The 20,109-nt window shown below is 47.8% G+C and overlaps 1 protein-coding gene and 1 long non-coding RNA gene across 3 annotated transcripts in view; one reads left to right on the top strand and one right to left on the bottom strand.

Annotated features, from left to right (window-relative positions):
• LOC138566298 (uncharacterized) overlaps positions 1 to 15,751 on the bottom strand; it is a 34,331-nt gene extending 18,580 nt beyond the window's left edge. The window contains exon 1 of the long non-coding RNA XR_011301904.1: positions 15,393 to 15,751. This is a non-coding gene — a long non-coding RNA (uncharacterized lncRNA). The remainder of the gene's footprint in view (positions 1 to 15,392) is intronic.
• Positions 1 to 20,109, top strand: part of ATMIN (ATM interactor) — a 221,333-nt gene that overhangs the window by 58,380 nt on the left and 142,844 nt on the right. The gene's annotated exons all lie outside the window — the stretch shown is intronic.

Below are 20,109 nucleotides of genomic sequence, written 5' to 3'. Positions count from 1 at the left end.
GTCTACTGGCATTTTCTATTGAAAGTACTTGAGAATTATGGCTTCGGCCTGAATTTCATAAAGTGGGTTTGGGTGCGCTACCCACAACCTCACGCGAGAGTGTGCGTAAATGGGGTGTTATCACAAATACTTCATTTGGCCAGAGGCACGAGACAAGGCTGCCCACTCTCCCTGCTATTGTTCGCTTTGGTGATCGAACTGCTAGCGGACTTGCTCGGAGAGAGATTTGGCAATGCAGGAATATCAATTGCAGGGAAAATAGAGCTTGTCACACTCTATGCTGATGATATCATGTTATATATCAGAAACCCGGAGAAGTGCATGGCAAAAGTACTGAAGGCAGTGAGAGAATTCGGGGATTACTCGGGCCTGAAGCTGAATGCAACGAAGTCTGATATATTGCCACTAACAGATGTAACCACATGTCCCACAGACTTGTTTGGTCTTACATAGGCGCCTAATACTGTGAAATATCTGGGAGTGGACGTAGCGCGGACCCCCCCAACTGACCCGGACACTTAACTACGGGAAACTTGAGGCTCTATGCACCCAACCCTCCCACTGGAGGCATCTCCCGATGTCACTGATGGGACGTCTAGCATTAGTCAAAATGATAATACTCCCAAAGCTGTCTATTCAACACAATACCAGTGTGGCCGGGTAGGTCCTTCCTCACTAAAATACAGGGTGCATGTTCAACCTTAATATGGGGTGGGCAACCGAGACTAAGCTGGAAACGCCTCACAGAACCGTACGAGAAGGGAGGTTTGGGCGCTCTGGATTTTGAACGTTACTTCCTCGCGGTGCAAACATATTACGCTGTATCCTGGGCAGAGGGGAGACACGAAGGACCACAAACTATCGAGGTACCACATGGGGAAGGTCCCACAGAGCTACTGCACAAAATAGCTGCAAGGAAGCAAACCCATGACAACACCATGAACCCAATACTTGTGACATGTAGAGCGTGGGATAGACTAGCAGGCTGTTACGCTCACCTGGTATCCACAGGGACGCCACCCAGCCGGGTTACTCACTGGTATGTTTATCAGCTTTGCCCTGATGTGGTCTGCAGGGAAGGTTCTGCCTGAAAATACAGGAAGACTGTGTTCAAGACTGACCGACTGGGGTAAGTGTCCTCCCTCCACCCCCATATGATTTCAGTCCCTCTGGCGCCCTCTCCTCACCTTGTGGTAGAATTAGGCGTGCTATCCGTCCTGCCTTCTTTGCAGGGGCGCGTTGTCTTTCATGGGCAAGTGCGGTCCAGTTACTTCACTGACGCCGGCCCGTTTGATATTGTTCAGGTAGGTCTTATTGCTGTTCTTTAGTTTTGTTGCTATCCTGCATGCCTTTCTTTGTTTAAAATGTCTTTTTTCTCCCTTAGGTATGCGGAGCTTCAGCGCGGCGAACTGGCTTGCTTGAGCCCCGCTGGTAAATGATGGCGCATTAAGAGCGCTATGATGCGGTAAGTAAGCACTATGTGCAGCGCTGCAAAGTCTTGCCTTTGCTAACCTGTCTTTTCCTTCCTTGTAGGTCGCAGTGTTCTTCAGTGCAAGTGAAATGTCCAGAGTGGTGCCAGCTGAGAGGCGACCAGCCAGTTAAGCCTTTTGAGCAGTTCGTAATTTGTAAATGTCTCTACTGCTTTCTTTAATGTTGCCTCTATCGTCCTCTTTCAGGTCGTTCTGTCCGGGAGGCGTGCCGATTCGAGGAAGCTGTTTTCAGTAGCTGCGAGTGTTTAAAGATGAAGACTGCAGGTAGGATGCTGCTGCTAATGATGTTCCTTTTGTCTCCTTGCAGGTTCTGCTTCTCCGAGGTTCGAGGGAATAGCTGGACACGGTGAGCGTCACGTTGCAAGCTGCACAGTAACGCGAAGCGTGTTGTCTTGCTCGGGTGTGGTTTAAATAACCCCAAGAAAATAGTCCAGGTAAAGTTGTCCCTAGGCTACCACACCCAAAACACTAGACCGCATAGCTTGGTTCTTAGGAACCAAGCTACGTGGATGCCTCCATGTTGGCTGACAATACAATAAAGTAGCTGCCAAGCACATTGTTTTTCATGGTGTATGAGCCTGGCGCCATAGGTGCCAGGACTGGCCCCAGGAGGGCTTTTGAAGAGGATGTCAGGCTCTAGAGGCCTGAGTCCTGACTCTACCTAGCCAGTGGGTTTGCCAGAGGGGGTTTTGGGCGAGGGTCGTGACAGCACCCCCCCCCCCAGCCCCCTCTCACGGTGTTCTTTCTGTCTGGCCCAGGTTAGGTTGGGAGGTTCCGATGGAATTTCCTGATTAGACGTGGTGCGTGGATATTCTCACTGGGCTTCCAGGATCTATCTTGTGGTCCAAATCCTTTCCAATCAACAATATAATATAGCTTGTTCCTAGAGTATTTAGAGTCCAAGATATCTTTGACTTCGAATTCTGTTTCTCCGTCAACAAGTATGGGCTTAGGTGGTGTCCCAATCCGTGTGCCGGGTTGCATTGGTTTCAGGAGGGACACATGGAATACCGGGTGGATGTGTAGATTAGGTGGTAAATCCAGTTTCACGGCTGCTGGGTTGATAATTGCCTTAATGGTATAGGGTCCTAAGAATCTGGGATGAAAGGTCCGGGTTCCCTTGATGGGTACGAATTTAGCGGCTAACCAAACTGTCTCCTACTTGATTATCAGGGGCCTTTTTCCGGTGTTGGTCGGTGAATCTCTTGTTTTTCTTTGGCATGAATAAGGTGTTCCTTTGCCCTTTTGAAAGCCTGAGTAATGGTTGTGTGTAGAGTCTTTACCGCTGGCATTTCCAAGCTGGCTGGAAGGTCTAGTTCAGAGGTACGTGGAGATCTGCCATAAAGGGTATAGAAGGGCGTTTGTCCCGTGCTTGAATGCAAAGAATTGTATGCATATTCGGCTATCCATAGTAGGTCTTTCCAATTCCTTTGTTCGCGGTGCAGCATGCACTGTAAATATTGCTCGAGTGTCTGATTGGTTCTCTTGGTTTGGCCGTCCGTTTGGGGATGGTGACTGGTAGATAGCCGAACGTCGATCTGCGCTATTGCACAACATTTTTTCCAGAAGTTTGAAACAAACTGGCTGCCTCGATCAGAGACCAGAATCGAAGGGAAGCCATGTAGCTTAACCACGCCCTCCAGGAACACTTTTGCTAAAGTGGCTGCGTCTGGGAGGCCGTTGAGAGGAATAAAATGGGCCATCTTCGAGAATAAGTCCACAACTACAAGGATGGTGTTGAACCCTTGGCTTGGAGGTAGATCAGTGATGAAGTCGAGGGAAAGAGTGTGCCATGGAACTGGAGGAATGTCCAATGGTTGTGGGAGACCAGATGGTTTTTGTTTCTGTGATTTATTGTGTACGCAGCCACCGCAGGACTGAATATACTGAAAGATGTCCTTACGCCAGGTAGGCCACCAAAAGTTCTCTTTCACCTTCTAGGGTTTTGGTGATCCCAGGATGCCCTTCGATCAGTGAATCGTGATAGTTTGAAATAATATGCTGTTGTAATTCCTTCTTGGGTACATATAGGCGATCCCTAAAAAAGGGTAGATGGTCCTTGATGGCATATTGTTTTCCTTGAGTTTGCCATGCGAGGTAGGCATCAGGATTCATTGTTCGTTGGATTTCTTTTCATAGTTCTGCTTGTGTTAAGGCTGTCGTGATACCCAAGAGTTTGTCTTCAGGTTTAATAGGTACTGGCTCTGGAGTTGTATATACTATTTCATCTATGCCCATGAGAGATAAGGCATCCGCCTTTCCGTTTCTGACTCTGCTCGAAATGTGATTACATAATCGTATTCGGCGAAGAAAAGGGCCCACTGTAATTGGCGCGAGGACTGGGCCTTGGCTGTTTTGAGATATTTCAGGTTTCGGTGGTCTGTGATGACTATAATTGTGTGTCTGGCACCCAGAAGGTAGTGCCTCCAGGCTTTTAAAGGCGGATTTGATAGCCAGGAGTTCCTTATCCGTGATGGCATATTTAATCTCTGGAGGTGAGTTTTTCGACCAGAAGGCCACAGGATGTAGCTTGCCGGTTTCCGGGTCTCTCTGTGAAAGGACAGCCCCCATTGCGAGACTGGACACATCAGTTTCAACGACATAAGGAAGGTCTGAACGAGGATGTCGCAGGATTGGAGCGGAGGTAAACCTTTGTTTAAGTTCCTGAAAGGCTTCTTCTGCTTCTTCGGTCCAAGCAAACTTTTTATTGTTTTTCGTAATAGTACTGTGATTGAGTGTACAACCTGAGAGAAGTGTGGGATGAACCGGCGGTAGAAGTTCGCAAAGCCCAGCATGCTTTGTACCCCTTTCAGAGACGTCAGTGAAGGCCATTTCAGAATGGCATCTACCTTCTGCACGTCCATTCTGATGCCTCCTGGAGTAAGGATAAAACCAAGAAATTCTACTTCGGTGATGTGAAAAAAGCATTTTTCAAGCTTTGCAAACAAGCGATGTTGACGGAGCTTAGTGAGAACTGAACGAACGTGCCTGACATGATCTTGTTCCTAGGCTGATATACTAAGATGTCGTCAATGTACAGTAAGGCGCACACATCAATTAACTCCCTTGAGACGTCATTCATGAAATACTGGAATGCCGTAGGAGCGTTGCATAACCCGAAGGGCATGACTTGATATTCAAACAAGCCGTACTTATTACGGAAGGTGGTTTTCCATTCATCTCCTTTTCTGACTTGGACCAGGTGGTACACTCCTCGAAGGTCCAATTTGGTATAAATCTGGGCATCTTTAACTTGGTCTAGCATCTCAGGGATAAGTGGCAAGGGGTAGCGTTTCTTCACTGTGATCTGGTTCAATGCGCGGTAGTCAATACAGGTTCTCAAGTCTCCTTCCTTTTTCGGTACGAAGAACAAAGGACTGGCTGCAGGGGACTTCGAAGGACGGATAAATCTGTTTGAAAGGTACTGGTCTAAATAGGATTTCAAATGAAGGTTTTCTGTTTCTGTGAGAGCGTAGATCCTGCCGCAAGGGATTTGTGCACCAGGAACAAGGACAATCTGACCGTCATAGGGCCTATGCGGCGGCAGTGTATTGGCTTGGTCCTTTCGGAAAACATCCTGGAAATCATGGTATTCGCTTGGCAAGATATTAGTTGCTCCCAGGGTTGATAGTGTCGCTCCGGGAGTCATGGGGATACAGACGTCGGGTTTCTCCTCTTGGTAATAGCAGGCAGGGGAGCAGTCACCGGGGAAGGTTAATTTTCGTGCCCGCCAGTCTATCAAAGGGTTGTGAGCAACCAACCATGGCATCCCTAGTATTAGCCTGAACTTGGGTGCCTTGATGAGATTGAATGAAATAGACTCCCAATGTCTGTCCTGGCACAGCAAGGTTACCCTGGCTGTGCACTCGGTTACTGGCCTGGAAGCGATTTCTGTCCCATCCACGGTGGTTACCTTGTCCATAGTTGGCTTAGAACACAAATGAAGCCCCATCTCTGTTGCCAGTTCTTGATCAATATAATTTCCAACTGCTCCGCTATCGATGTATGCTTCAACGGCATGCATTCTTGACGACTGTTGGTGGTTAATTAAGATCACTGGTATTGCAAAGTGCGAGGTCAGCAACTCTTCCTTCTCACTCAACAAACTGACCTCTACGTTTGTCGAGCTTGGTAGTTTTCCGATTCCTTAGCTTCATTCTTCTCTGTGGCCCGACTGTTCTTCTTGGGGGTTTTACTGGACAGTCCTTCAGCAAATGTCCTGGTTTCCCACAATACCAACAAAGCTGTTGTTGTCTTGTTTTGTCCCGCTCTTGTTTAGTTAATGGAGGCCGTATCCCTCCAATCTGCATGGGTTCTACAGCATTTTCAGGTACACAGGGTGTTTTTTCCCTTGGTCGAACATACACGGTCCGAGGGTCCGTCTTAGACCGGTCTGCCTTTCGGTCCTGCAACCAGTGGTCTAGCTGCACGACCAGATTCATGAATTCTGCACAGTCTGTGGGTGGATCAAACACCTGGGCTAAAACGTCCTTTAATTCGCCTCGTAAGCCTCGATGGAATAACGTGGTTCTTTTTGTTTTCTGGCCACCTAGCTTTGGCAACCAGTCTGTTGAAGGTAGCAATGTACGTTAACAAGTCCTGATTTCCCTGTCGGAGGGACAAGAGTTCATTGTCTACTGCTTGTTCCTGGGTATGGCGAGCAAAAAGTTTTTCCATTTCTCTCTGGAACCCCCCCCAAAGTCATGTAAAAGAGAATTGTCATGGGTTATCAACGGCACAGACCAATCTGCTGCACTACCACTCGGGTATGATAAGACAAAAGCTACCCGAGCTTGGTCGTTTGGAAATGCTCCAGGCCTACAAAGAAAATGACAGCGGCACTGATTGATGAATGCCGCATACTTCCGTGGGTCGCCTGAGAACCTTTCTGGTGGTGGCAGGGGCACTGTTCCAGGTAACGTGATCTGTACCGGAGTGGGTGGTATGGCGGGGGTTTTGCACCGTCGGATTGCTTCCAGGTAGAGGCGTCTGTCCTGCCTGTGATTGCAAGTATTGCCTGCTAATCTCTTCAGTGCGTTCTTTGCTCACTATTGGGTCTCTCCGGAGGGCATTAGTCTCTTGTTGGGCAGAATGAACCTCCGCACGAAGCTCTCCTAGTAATTGGGCCAATTGGTCCATTTCTGATGTCTGCATGGCGCCCAGGTGGATTTGTTACGGTAGGCTTTGCGTTCTGTTACGCTCGCCTAGTATCCACAGGGACGCCACCCAGCCAGGTTACTCGCTGGTATGCTTCTCAGCTTTGCCCTGATGTGGTTTGCAGGGAAGGTTCTGCCTGAAAATAATGGAGGACTGTGTTCAAGACTGACCGACTGGGGTAAGTATCCTCCCTCCACCCCCGTATGATTTCAGGCCCTCTGGCGCCCTCTCCTCACCTTGTGGCAGAATTGGGCGTGCTCTCCGTCCTGCCTTCTTTGCAGGGGCGCGTTGTCTTTCATGGGCGAGTGCGGCCCAGTTACTTGACTGACGCCGGCCTGTTTGATATTGTTCAGGTAGGTCTTATTGCTGTTCTTTAGTTTTGTTGCTATCCTGCATGCCTTTCTTTTGTTTAAAATGTCTTTTTTTCTCCCTTAGGTATGCGGAGCTTCAGCGCGGCGAACTGGCTTGGTTGAGCCCCGCTGGTAAATGATGGCGCATTAAGAGCGCTGTGATGCGGTAAGTAAGCGCTATGTGCAGCGCTGCGAAGTCTTGCCTTTGCTAACCTGTGTTTTCCTTCGTTGTAGGTCGCGGTGTTCTTCAGTGCGAGTAGAATGTCTGGAGTGGTGCCAGCCGAGAGGCGACCAGCCAGGTAAGCCTTTTGAGCAGTTCGTAATTAGTAAATGTCTCTACTGCTCTCTTTAATGTTGCCTCTAGCGTGCAGATTCGAGGAAGCTGTTCTCAGTAGCTGCAAGTGTTTAAAGATGAAGACTGCAGGTAAGATGCTGCTGCTAATGATGATCCTTTTGTCTCCTTGCAGGTTCTGTATCTCCGAGGTTCGAAGGAATAGCTGGACACAGTGAGCGTCACGTTGCAAGCTGCAAAGTAACGCGAAGCGTGATGTCTTGCTCGGGTGTCATTTAAATAGCCCCAACAAAATAGTCCAGGTCAAGTAGTCCCTGGGCTACCACACCCAAAACACTAGACTGCATAACTTGGTTCTTGAGAACCAAGCTATGTGGACGCCTCCATGTTGGCTGACAATACAATAAAGTAGTTCCCAAGCACATTGTTTTTCATGGTGTATGAGCCTGGTGCCATAAGTGCCAGGACTGGCCCCAGGAGGGCTTTTGAAGAGGATGCCAGGCTTTAGAGGCCCGAGTCCTGACTCCACTTGGCCAATGGGTTTGCCAGAGGGGGTTTTGGGTGAGGGTCGTGACAGACGTCCTTGTCATGATGCCTACCCCCGGGGACCCATACCACGTCCAGCAACCCCAGAAGCAGGCATCAAGTTATCCTAAGCAAGCCCAACAACCTCTGCCAGGGGCTATTTGGGTCCAGTCCTGGCACCTATGGCGCCAGGCTCATATGGAGAGTCAGTCCTGGCGCCATAGGCGCCAGGCTCATAGATTAAAACTTACCTGATGCAGACCATGCTGCAAACATACCTGATGCAGACCATGCTGCAAGAGCTCCAAGCCAAAAGAGGCTTGGAAGGGACTATTTTTCTTAGGGACTATTTTTTACTCGGGCGGGGCCAGGGAGGAATACTTACCTGGGACTACTTTGGAGGCTATTTAAACCACGCCCGAAGAGCAGCACACACTTCACGTTATTCTGCATCCAGCGGCGTACCGCTCACCGTGCCTGCAAGTCTGCATCCAGCCTTCTGCCACGCCCGCCTCGAGTTTGGAGCTCCTAGAAAAAGGGAGAAAGAAGGAGAAAAGGTTAGAACAAGTGCAATACCTTTAATCCTTACCTGAATTCCCGATCCATCGCGCCTTCGAGCTGGAAGAAAGAAGTTATTTTATGCGCTTCGCCTTGCCTGCTGCAGCGCCGCGCTGAACTCACCGGCCTTCGCAGCATCTCCACATTCCACCGCATCCTCCTGCATGTTCCCGCCGCACTCCGGCACCTAAGGAGAAGACAAGAACAGCAAGGTGAGCTAAGGGAATACACAGAGGAATATCAGTTACCTCTCCCCCCCCCATAGACTTACCTGATTTTACCACCGGGGGTACTATTCCCTAAGGGGAAACAAAAGGACAGCAAGGTGAAACAAAGGGACTAACAAGGGGAACCCTCCTCACCACAAGACATACCTGATTTTACCGCCGGAGGTATTATTCCCCAAGACTTCATACTTTCTCTCGGCGCCTGAATAAGGGAGAAAGCAACAGGTTACCTATTGACTTTATTTTATCGAACTGTGTTGGAAAATACAAATCCTTACCAGAATACTACCGGCTGCCACGAGGAACTCTTCATTAGGGTCAAACTGCAACCTGCAAGGAATCGTCAAGAGTGAAAGTCGGGCATTTGAACTCTTACGAACTTTATACTTACGGAGTCTTGTCGGGAATCTCGGAGTCAATATTGTTCTGGAACTCACCAATTCCTTCGAGCCAGTGAAGCAACTGGTTATCAACGCGCCCCTGCGCTCAATGAAGGATGGAGAGCTCATCTTTTCAAACCATCAGGTGAGACTATAAGAGGGGACATCAAAGGCGATCTGTGGGGAGAACAGCGGGAGTGCGGGGATTTACGCTCAACTCCACGGGTAACTAATTCCCTTTCTCCATTTGCAGAAGAATATTCCTATGGGCCAAGCAAACGAAGCTAGGTGGGCCAGTCCAGTCCGTCATCTCGGCCCTACGTGTCACATTGGTGGAGACCGCAGCTGTCCAGTTCCGATCGACGCCTCTGTGGGAGCCAGGTGAGCGTAACAGTCCCGAAGGGTACACCACAGTACAACCCCTGCATGCCAACCCAACTCAAGACGCGCCTTTCTCTACGCACTGGCGGTAGAGGGGCATTCAACTAATGGGGGACATATATGTGGACAAATCAGCTGGGAAGAATTAAAGCCCATAGTGGGGGATGGACCACTCCGAAGGCTACAATTCCTCAGATTACGCTCGGCGATTGCTACTACATGGGCGGGCTTTCCTGAAGAGTCCGCAACACATTTAAATCTGGGATATATGCTTACCCCGAGTGTCACGAAGAAATCCGCCTCCATGCTATACAAGCTCTCACTATCGCACAGAGCATCCCGAACCCCTAAAAATAAAAGCGAGTGGGAACAAGACCTTGGGACAACCTTCACAGACACACACACTGGTCACGCTTATGCGGGCTGACAAAGAGCATATCATGTAACTCTAGATACCGGCTAATTCACTACAAAATACTCAATAGGGTTCACTACATCCCCGCACATTTAAAAAGCATATACGACACGGTAGCAGGGAAATGTCCCAGATGCGGGAGCGAGGAGGCGGGCATTTTTCACATGATCTGGTAATTTACAAAGATTATGGGATACTGGGGTGTTGTCTGCGATGAGCTTAATGCAATGATTGATTGCCCAATGCAGTGGGACCCGGGATCATTTGTACTGGGCATTGTATCCAAAATGAACCCCACACAACGCACATTTCTCATCTTAAGTCTACTAGCCCAACGTGTGATACTAATGTGATGAAAGAACAAAGAGCCTCCGGATCTGGGAGACTGGGTAAAAGACATGACCTGGGCGAACGATTATGAAGAAACATACACAGCTCTCTTAGCAATGGCAAGCCGTCCGAAAGATATTTGGGGCGGGTTCAGGCAATACCTGGCAGATAAGACACTGAGAGAAGAACAGAACAAAACATGAATTGTAACTGTGTGAAAATATGGTGATAAACTGATGTATATGTATGATACTAGACATTGTGATTGAAAGTAATTGAAAGTAGTGTAATGCGTCTGTGCAAGATAAAGGTTTAAAAAAAAAAATTGGCAGTAACTCTGTTACCGCCAACTTTACCACTATGCCAAATTGCGACTGTTAAATAAATTGGCGGTAATTACTCTGACAGAATTACCTCCAGCAGTAATTCCGCCGATTCTTGGAATCTGCGACTGGGCTAATGCCGCAGACTGAATTACCACCAATAAACACATTACAGCCACATTACAAGTCCAAAAACAGCAGAATTACCTCCAAACATTGGAGGAAATTCTGCCAAAAACACAGCACAGTTACCTCTACAAAAAGGTAACCAAACTGCTCACCCTGACACAGGCTGAACAGCAGAGTGCCATTGCCATCCGAACTGTCATCCCCCCTACTGAAGCTTGTGGCAGTCCTATACTTCTGTGGGACGGTGCATTTCAACAGTCTGGACACTGCATGGATGTTGCAGCCCACCTTCTCCAACTTACGGGACCAAATCCTGGATGCTCTCATGCGGTATGCACACCTGCACATCTACATGCCCATCACACACGCGCAGGTGTATGCAGTAAAGGCAAGATTCTACAACATTACCCATTTTCCCAACACCATTGTGGCATTGGATTGCACCCATGTGGCATTGGTAACAGAGCGCCTGCCTTCACATCTTTAAACATTGTTCCAGGAGTCCCGGGCTCACAAGGCAGTGCAGCAGGGCCATCATGCCTTACATTGGAGAGCCACAACCTTGGCTTTCCCCCTCCCCCCATCAAGGGGAAGATTTGTGCTATGGAGGGAGTTGTTTCCAGTCACCTGCCAGCAAAATCAAGTGTGAAAAATACAATTACCAGAATCCTCAGAGCTAATTAATTTGTTACACCTGAAATAGGAATGCAGACGCGCCTGAAAAACCACAGAAACTCAGCCTCCCTGAAGATTGATGAAGTCATGAAAACGTGCGTTAAGAGAAGCTGAAGACTGGTAACAGAGCGCCTACCTTCACATCTTTAAACATGTCTAAATTGCATTGAATGAAAACTATAAAAATGATCATGATTCATCTGGGTTTATTTCTGCCAATACGGTAACCCCAGCCACAACAACTCCCACCACCAGCCCAGAGCACTACTCCCATTAGCGCTTGCGCTTTCTCCCCTTGTCCGTAGGCTTGGCAGCATTTGAGGCACGCCATTGTGAGCGCCTGGGTGGGGTGCTCGCCAATGACCCCCCCCCCACCCCGCTCAGTCGGGGCAGCAGACTGTGAGCGCCCCTGCACGCTCTCCCATAGGTGGTGTATGGCTCTGGCCATTGACTCTTGGAATGAGGACAATTGTTCAGCCAGCTTCCGCACCCTCTGGCTTGTGAGGCACAAGGCTTACATTGCAAGTCACTGTGCTCCTGCAAAGACTGGATGGAACTCGACAACCATCTAGAGGCCCCCTGGATGCAATCGCGCATGGCCTCGGCATGCCCCAAGTGTTCGTGTGCGAATGTGTGCATATCCGCCTGCCTCTGTGCCATCCGGTCCCAGATGGCCTGGAGTGTGGGGACAGGCACGGCCGCAGTGAATGTCCCCTATCATGTTCCTCATACTGCCCTTGACGGCAAGCATTCCTGGCCTGCTCATCAAATGACTCCTCCGCATAGCGTGGGACACGGCAGGATGCACAATGAGATGGCAGTGTGTGCAGTGGGGAGAGGCTACTCAGGGGGGAGGAATCAGATGAAAAATGGTGGACAGGGGAATGCAGCTGGCTGGATGCAAGAGAGGCGCACTCCTACTGCTCGTCTGCATAACTGCAGTGGCCTGCTCCTGAATTTAGGCTTCTGCAGCCTCATAGTAGGCACCCTGCCTTTGTCCATTCCTGATGACTTGTTTGGCCTTTGCTGGGTGTCTGGATGGCACTCCTATCTCGAGGTATTCAATGGATTGTGGTTTCCAAAATGGCTGCCACGGTATTGCGATGAAGAATTTCCACTGGCGGAAATTTCGCTGACCGCCATGGCGGTAACGGTAATTCTGCAGATTTTGGGCAGAATTTCGTTACACTGCTTGTTTGGCGGTAACTCCGCTGGGTGGAATTACTGTTACCACCATTGTGTCTGCGCACGCTTCCAGGTTATAATTTAGCAGTAATTCCGCTGATCCACATGGCGGTGTTAGGCAAGAATTGATGTAGTAACACGTGTGAGGCTACCCAACACTTGTCTACTTGGTATTAGATAACCCACCTTTTTCGTATAGGTCTGTACTACACAAGTTGGTAGTGTGACTGAGCAGCCAGGCCTATCTCAAGAGGGGTAAATGTGACCTGTAGAGCTGTAGCAATGAAATTCACAACTACAAGTAACCAAGTAACACTTGCACTCAAGGTTTCATTTATAAATAGTTATTTAAAAATTGATGTTAAATAAATGAGCGTTGTTTAAAAAGGGCAATATATGTCACACTGTAACTATACTTATTTTACTTTTCAGAATCAACAAGTTAGTTTGTACTCTGGATATGCCTCTTACATACGTCCTACACCCTGAGGTGACTTCAGTCGCAAGGACAGTAATGGCATTTATATATCACTAGTTATACTTTGCAGATTCTGAGGTTGCAGAAAGGAAAGAAGGTTAAACAGGTTCTCAGTATATGTGAGGAAAAAAAAATCTTCCAATGAAATCTAAACCAGCCTTTCTCAGCAATACAGTCTAAAACAAGTTACCACCTATCAGAGATAAACAATGTCAAAGTCAATGGGCTAGAAGAGTCTGCAGTGAGCCAGGACAGCCAAAGTCAATTGGAGCACAGTCTATGGAGCTGAGGCACTTCTTAGATAAAAAGTCTTGCACAAGTTAGTTTGTAGAAAAATCACTTTTAGGGTCACAAGCTGTTAAGCCTGTGAAAAGCAGAGTTGGAATCAACTCTAAAGGTAAGCCGCTGCAAGTCTCAACTGAGAAAAGCACAGCTCGAAGACACTGAGGTAAGTACCCCAAGTCTAAACAGTACCTCTGGTTTGAAGAAGAGTGGTCCAGCTGGATTCTGTCCTGTTGCAGCGATGCAGACCTTGGGTTCCTGAGCCTCAGTCATGGGGACAAGAGGGAGGATGTCTGGAAGGCTCCTGCGGAGGCAGGTTGTCAGCAGCTACGGGCTCTTTTCGATTCAGTGGCACTTCGCGGTTTCATCAATAATTAAATGGCACTGTGGCGGTTCTTGGATACCGGTTGGGCTTCCTTCACTCCTTGGTTCCTGAACTCTGGTTAAGGGACTCGAGCTCTGGTGTTCCTGCTTCTGGAGGGTCCTTGGGAGACTCCTGGAGCTTCTGGCCGGATTTCAGATGTTGTACTAGTCTATGGATTTCTCGACCCCTGGCACTCGGTTCCTGCAGCAGCAAAGAAGTACAGCCAGTCAGGGAAGATAGTCCAGTGAAGTTCGTCTCTTGGGGTTAGTTGGTCCCATTATCCCAAGGGATAACGTCGTCCCTTCCGGAGCTTCCGAGTTTCAGCACAGCAGCAGGGCTTCACTGGACAATTCAAAGGTCGAGGAGGATGCAGCAAGTTTCGTTCACGGTTTCTTTGTCGGGTTTTTCACCCAGTGGTCGACTCTGCCTCTAGTTCCAAAACCTTTGCCTTTTAAGCAGGTTTCTCTCATTCATGCACAGCCTAGGATGTCAATCACAAAGCAGAGTGGCTGTCCTGAAAGGACAGCCAACTAGCCAATCAGGACTGGTTGCATTCAGGCATTCCTAGAGACAAAGGGTAGTGGAGTTTTGGGAACCTCCCTCGCATCCTGCCTTTCCAGACAAAAACGAGCAAGAGGCGGGCTTCAGGGCTGAATCCCGCCAAAGGCAAAACTAACAAAGGGCTCAAACCTGGCTCAACGTGCAGAGTAAAACCCAACACCGACCTCACAAACAGAAAATGGCGAAAAAAGAAGACCGGGCCATTTTGACAAAATTGTCACCCATGGTTACTGCAGCTGAGGATTCAACTTCTGGTAGAAAAGCACAATGGTAGGAAAATTAAACCACTGCCACCAGCCATTTAAAGTAGTGAGGGTACCAAAACTTTTTACATGCGATTGTAGGATAAGGGGCTACTAGGTAACCCAACCCCCCCCCCCCCCCCAGCACTCCACATAAAATGGTGTGTGCTAGACCTAGACAGAGGAAAGTTAAGTGAAGTCAATTTCACTTTACTATTCTTGGGAAAATAGTTCTCACAAGAAAGTCTATTTAAACCCTATGAGAAATCTAAAGGATTTCTCTGTGACACTGCACTGAAGGTGCTCTGTGTCACCATACAAAATGTAGATGCCTATGGAGTTTGTCAGACTCCAAAAGCAATGAAAACACATAATCCAAATCGGGTCAAAGCCCATGAGAGAGTGGGAAAAAGGTGTCGCATACTCCAGGGTTAAAATTAAAAGCCCTAAAGTCCAGCAAAAGAGGTGGGGGGGAGGGGGCTCTGTAAGGTTGAAGGGAATTAGCACAGGAATAGAATTGTCCCTAACAGGAGGTAACGCTAATTCCGCCACGTCTGAGTTACTGCCGATTTTGGGTCGGACTCTTAATGAGGCCCTATGTCCTCCTTTTAACTCTTGTTATCTTACTGGTTTGACCTAGGCATATTGTGCCCCTGTCATAGGTAATCGTATACACTTGGTAACCTTTTTAAAAACCGGCAGATTTCTATTATAACATGTCACAACAAATGAGTTCACTGCAGAGTTGACTCCCAGACTAGGTCCCTTTGCCAACAGCAGGATAAATGGGTAACGTCGGCAGTATATAAACCTGAGAAATTAAAGAAAAAACAATCCCACACTGGTAGAATTACCTTAAAACCCATAGAATCTTGAATTAGTATGCACCAACATATCCACTCATACTGAACATTTTGTTTTCAGCAAGGCAAAGTTACGAGTTCAAAATGTTTTTAAGTTGTTTTTTATTTTAAGGTTTTTCAGAGGGCCATGGGGAACATGCCTTCTTCTGTGTATTTGGGGATGTAATGATTTAGTAAAGACTGACCTGTTGGTGTGGCTGGAGACGCTGGTCTGGGTCCCAAGGACTTTTCACAATGCTGAGAGTGGAACAATGCCTTTAACAATATCTGCCAGCCTGAAGGCACAGGATCTTGCAGAACGGAGGGATTGCAGAACGGAGAGATTGCCATCGGCGATGCAGTGAAATCCAAATGACTAGAAAAACGCTCCAGGTCCTGCAAGTCAGAATTCAGAGTATGGGAAGAGTGAGGCAAGAGAAGGAAGCAAGGGGAGCGCAGAGTGGCAGTGCAGTAAGGAAGCAGAAACACAGAAACTAAGAGGCACGGAAGAACTCTGGTACTGTCCGTGCTGGCAGGGAAAAGTGAAGCGACGCAAAGAGCTTGTCACAGAGCTGGGTCTTATGCTGATAGTGAATCCGGCAAATCACATGATTCAACTTCCTCCATCTTGGAATTCGCTAGACCGTTCCCCAATCCTTTGGTTTATGAAGAAAATGTGCCGCCATCTTGCAGGGGAATACTTACCAAATGAATGTCTGTGCTGTGTACTGTCCTTAATGAGTACAATTGGGATGTCAATTTGCACTGCTGCAGTGAGGAAGTCCAGGGTTCGAAATTGAGGGCAGCTGGGAGCTATTTTGCTCCACACCAACAGCTACCAGGGGCTACTTTTGGCTCCTCGGGTCATCTGATGCCGAACAAACAAACCTATGTGAATTTAACTCTGTGCATTTGGGACAATCGCTAAATAAACATACAAACGCATATGTACGTAATTTAAAGCACCAAAGGGTCATAAATAATGGACAACATTATATCTTTGCATCTTATGTGGAACTTAGATTTGCAGAACTCTGTGCTAGCTCCTCGTTCCCCAGTGGTAGCTACTGGTACCCAGGACCTGCATTTTGCTTCTGCTTAAATTTCGATCCCCGAAATCTCTGTCAAATTACCCACAAGGCCAGTCCGTTCAATGTGTTCCAGGGAGATGTAGGAAAGCATTAACTGAAACAAGAATGGAGGCACACATTCTTAAATGTGATCCTTATTGTTGGGTAAGATTTTCAATTATGTGCAGTGGTGGCTGGTGAATTTTTTTTATACTGGAGGGGTGTCAATATTTGTCCCAGATATGCCACAGCGACCGAGCATAGCGAGGTAGCCCACACCAATAAAGTGATACTATAAGAAAACATGGCCAAGTTTGTTCTGTCAATATATGGTGGTATCCAGTTGGCTTTTCCATTAAAAATGCATGCCAAAGTATGAAATGTGTTCGAACTGGCTGCACTAAAATGCCAGTCAAGCTACATAATACTTATCATGCTTGCTTTATCAACCATGGGCAGTAAAAAATGCCATGCCTGCTCCATGGTGTGCCAGCGCCTTGCACCCCTGACATAATCACATTAATGATGAATGTGATTGTTTGATTGCGAGGTGCTGGGGGGGGAGGGGCCCAGGGAGAAGCGTGTCAGGAGCTGGGGTCCCAGGGTACAGCCATGGCATTTTTTACTGGGCATAGATGCCCAGTAAAAACTGCCTTGCCCGCCCCTGAGGGCCTCGCAGGCACACATTAATTGTATGCGTGCGAGGTGCTGGAGGGGACCAGTCGTGGCATTTTCAACTGAAATCTGTCAGATGCCCATTAATAAATGGCATTCCTTCCATCATTGCCCTCCAGTGCCTCACATGTGCAGATTATGTGTACATGCAAGGCACTGGAGGGCTTAGGGGTCAGGCTTGACATTGCATGTGAGGCGCTAGGAATATCAGCCGACTGGGCTGGCATTCATTATTGTGCATACCCAGTAAAAAAATGCCTTTCCTGCCCCCTGGACACCAGTGCCTCACACGATGAATGCGATTGTGTGTATGCGATCCCGCCTGTCCCCTGGGCTCCACAGCATCTAAAGGACGCACACAATCAATGTGGTTATGTGTGTATGCCAGGCACTGACGGTCCAGGGGGCGGGCATGGTATTTTCTACTGGACATCTATGATGGATGTCCAGTAAAAAAAAGAAATGCCATCCCTGTCCCCTCAGCCCCCCACAGCACCTCAGAAGGAGAGCTGATTTTGGCCAGTGGGGAGGGGGGGATTGTGCAACAATGCCTTTTGTTGTACAAACCTCCTCCCTCTCACTCACCAAAATCAGCTCGGACCAGCACAACCACACACATTTACACAACATACACACAGCAAGCACTCCGTTACATTCACACCACGAGCATCCATCATGCACTCACTCAAACACAAGCATCCACGCATCCATACACATTTAAATAATAAATGAACAAACACAACATACACAGCAAGCACACTTTCACATCAGCATCCATCATCATACATTCACCTAACACACGCATGCATGCATGCATCCATACACATTTAAATAAAAAAATACATGAACATAAACGTACCTTCTGCCACAGGACTTTCCTCTCCAGTCCTTGCTAGCATGAACAGGAATGACTCTGGGTGATGAGACACCCCCCTCCAGCCCCTTGCACTAACAGACATGCAGTTCCCCAGCCAGCATTTACAATGAGCCATGCAAGTCTGGGGAAGCGAAACGCCCCAGCCTTGCATGGCTCATTGAGCTAATGGGCTCATTGAGCTTGCACGGCTGGGAAACTGTAACTGTCAAAGGGAAACAGTGTTTCCCTTTGACAGTTCAAAGCACTCCCTCGACTGAAACAGTATTTCACTGGGCTGTCTCCTCCATAATGATTGAGAGGGGTCTAAGACCGGGTGGTTGATGCCCCCTCGCCCATTACGGACCATCTGTCCCCGATTATGTGAATAATCTTCCTAACCTGTGTCAACCCCAAAACATTTTGCTGGACTTGATTATTTTCCCCTCTCACCTGGCCTTTCTTTCATGTGTGACATTTTTATGTCTCTCCATAGTGCATGTATGGATTTATAGTTCCTATAACGTTTGGGTTGACTGCATTTTACTATGGCAGCACACAGCATCGTATGTGCAGTGTTGCTGGGTTGCCTTTGGGCTTTACCCTTTTAATTTCTCTTTACTTGCCTTCGGTGAACTACTGTTCCCAAGGGTAAAGTGAGATTACCAACTGCTTTATATTTTATATGTGGAGTGCTGGGGAGATAAAATGTATCCCCTTTCTCACTGATCTAGTAACATTTTTATTACAATAGCATGCTAACTTTAATGGCTGGTGCAGTGAATCTACTTTAGTGACTTTTAGTCAATATTACTTGCAGGCTGTCAAATTGGTTGCAGTAATGCACAGAAGGGTCACCATTCTGCTAGAAGGGTGGCTTATTTCTTTTTCGTGATTTTTAAGCATGCTTTGTTGTTTCTTGGGTCTTCCTCTGTCGTCCTAGGTGGGGGAGGTCTTGGTTGAAGTTTTGTCTTCGGTCGGAACCCTTTGTGTTTCCCGCTGAGGGTCCATAGTGCCTGTGAAGGTAGGAAGCCTTTGTCTTCCAGTCTGCCTGAAAGGAACCAGTTCCTACTGGGGCACTGGATCTCCTAATTTGGCAGACAGCCACCCTTTCTGTAAACTGCAGGGAGAGTTTGCAGAAGTTGGGCTTGAGTTCCTGATAAATAGTTTGGTTCTGGAAGCTGCTGACAAGTCAACCACTGGAACCAAATCCGAAGAGGAAGAAAAGACGGCTGTAGCATTCCAGCGACCTGAGAGACTGCTGTGTGAGCGGACCCGGTTTAAACCCTTCCTTCCCAGTGACCTGGGGTTTCCAAAGCCAACAACTCCTACCCAGAGGCTGGTGGTACTGACTAGTCTTGAAGACCTGCATTTAGAGCCATCCCTCGACATGCTGCAACCTTGTTGGGCTGCAATTCGCCAAAACCAGGGGACCTCAAGCCAATGTGCGGTGCATGGTCCATTGAAGTCCGATTTATGCCGAAACTTTGAACTCTTGCTGGACCTCCAGAGATATGATTCAAAGTGAAGGACCAGAATAGTGAAGAGAATTGGACCGGCGATGAGGGTGCCACATCCGCAGAGCCGTTAGAAGCCTCGAATCCTATGTTTAAAGCCTTTCCTGTTGACTGCTGCTGCAAGTTCCCTCCAGTGTCTGCTCTTTCATCGCCACGACTAAGAATCCAGATACCAGGTCCTAGCGTGAAGGTGTCCAACTCCGAGCTCTTCTTCTTTGCTGATATACTCTGTTGACTTGGGTACGCATAAACAACCGTATCAGACCGCACAAACACAGAAATGGAGGGCCCAACAGGAGGAGCCACTAAATGCACAGGACTAATCGAGACAATTATCTACCAGGACCCCATAGGGGGCGCTACACCAGAACCATTAGCCTTGATAAGGACCTACGTGTCGACACGTGTCGGCTGACCACATGGGGTTATATGAGCCCCGGATGTACTTCAATGTGTACCATGACTCGAAATAAATAAAGCATTTCACGAATAAACAAACCAAAACGCAACAAACAGGGTGAAACATTTTTATTTCCTTAAAACCACAAAGTGTATTGTTGGCTTTTGCTTCCACTGATCTGCTTTAATGCATTTCTAAAACCGTCTTGGAGTTCTTACTTATCCTAGAGTTGCATACTGCCCCTCTGAAAAGTATATAGGTCCTTACTTACATTTTAACTGCGGATTGCCTTTCTAAAAAGTCTGCTAGAGTTTACTTACCTTAGAATTGTATCCTACACTTCAGTGGTGAAACGGACCTTGAAAAGCTGCTGCTCTTCTAAAACTGTAACATGGAATTCTACTCAAC

This window comes from Ambystoma mexicanum, chromosome 1p (genome assembly GCF_040938575.1).
Source record: "Ambystoma mexicanum isolate Mex_15411 chromosome 1p, UKY_AmexF1_1, whole genome shotgun sequence".
Classification (NCBI taxonomy): Eukaryota; Metazoa; Chordata; class Amphibia; order Caudata; family Ambystomatidae; genus Ambystoma; species Ambystoma mexicanum.
Note: the sequence above shows the minus strand (reverse complement) of the source record. Positions and strands in the feature narration are given on the sequence as shown.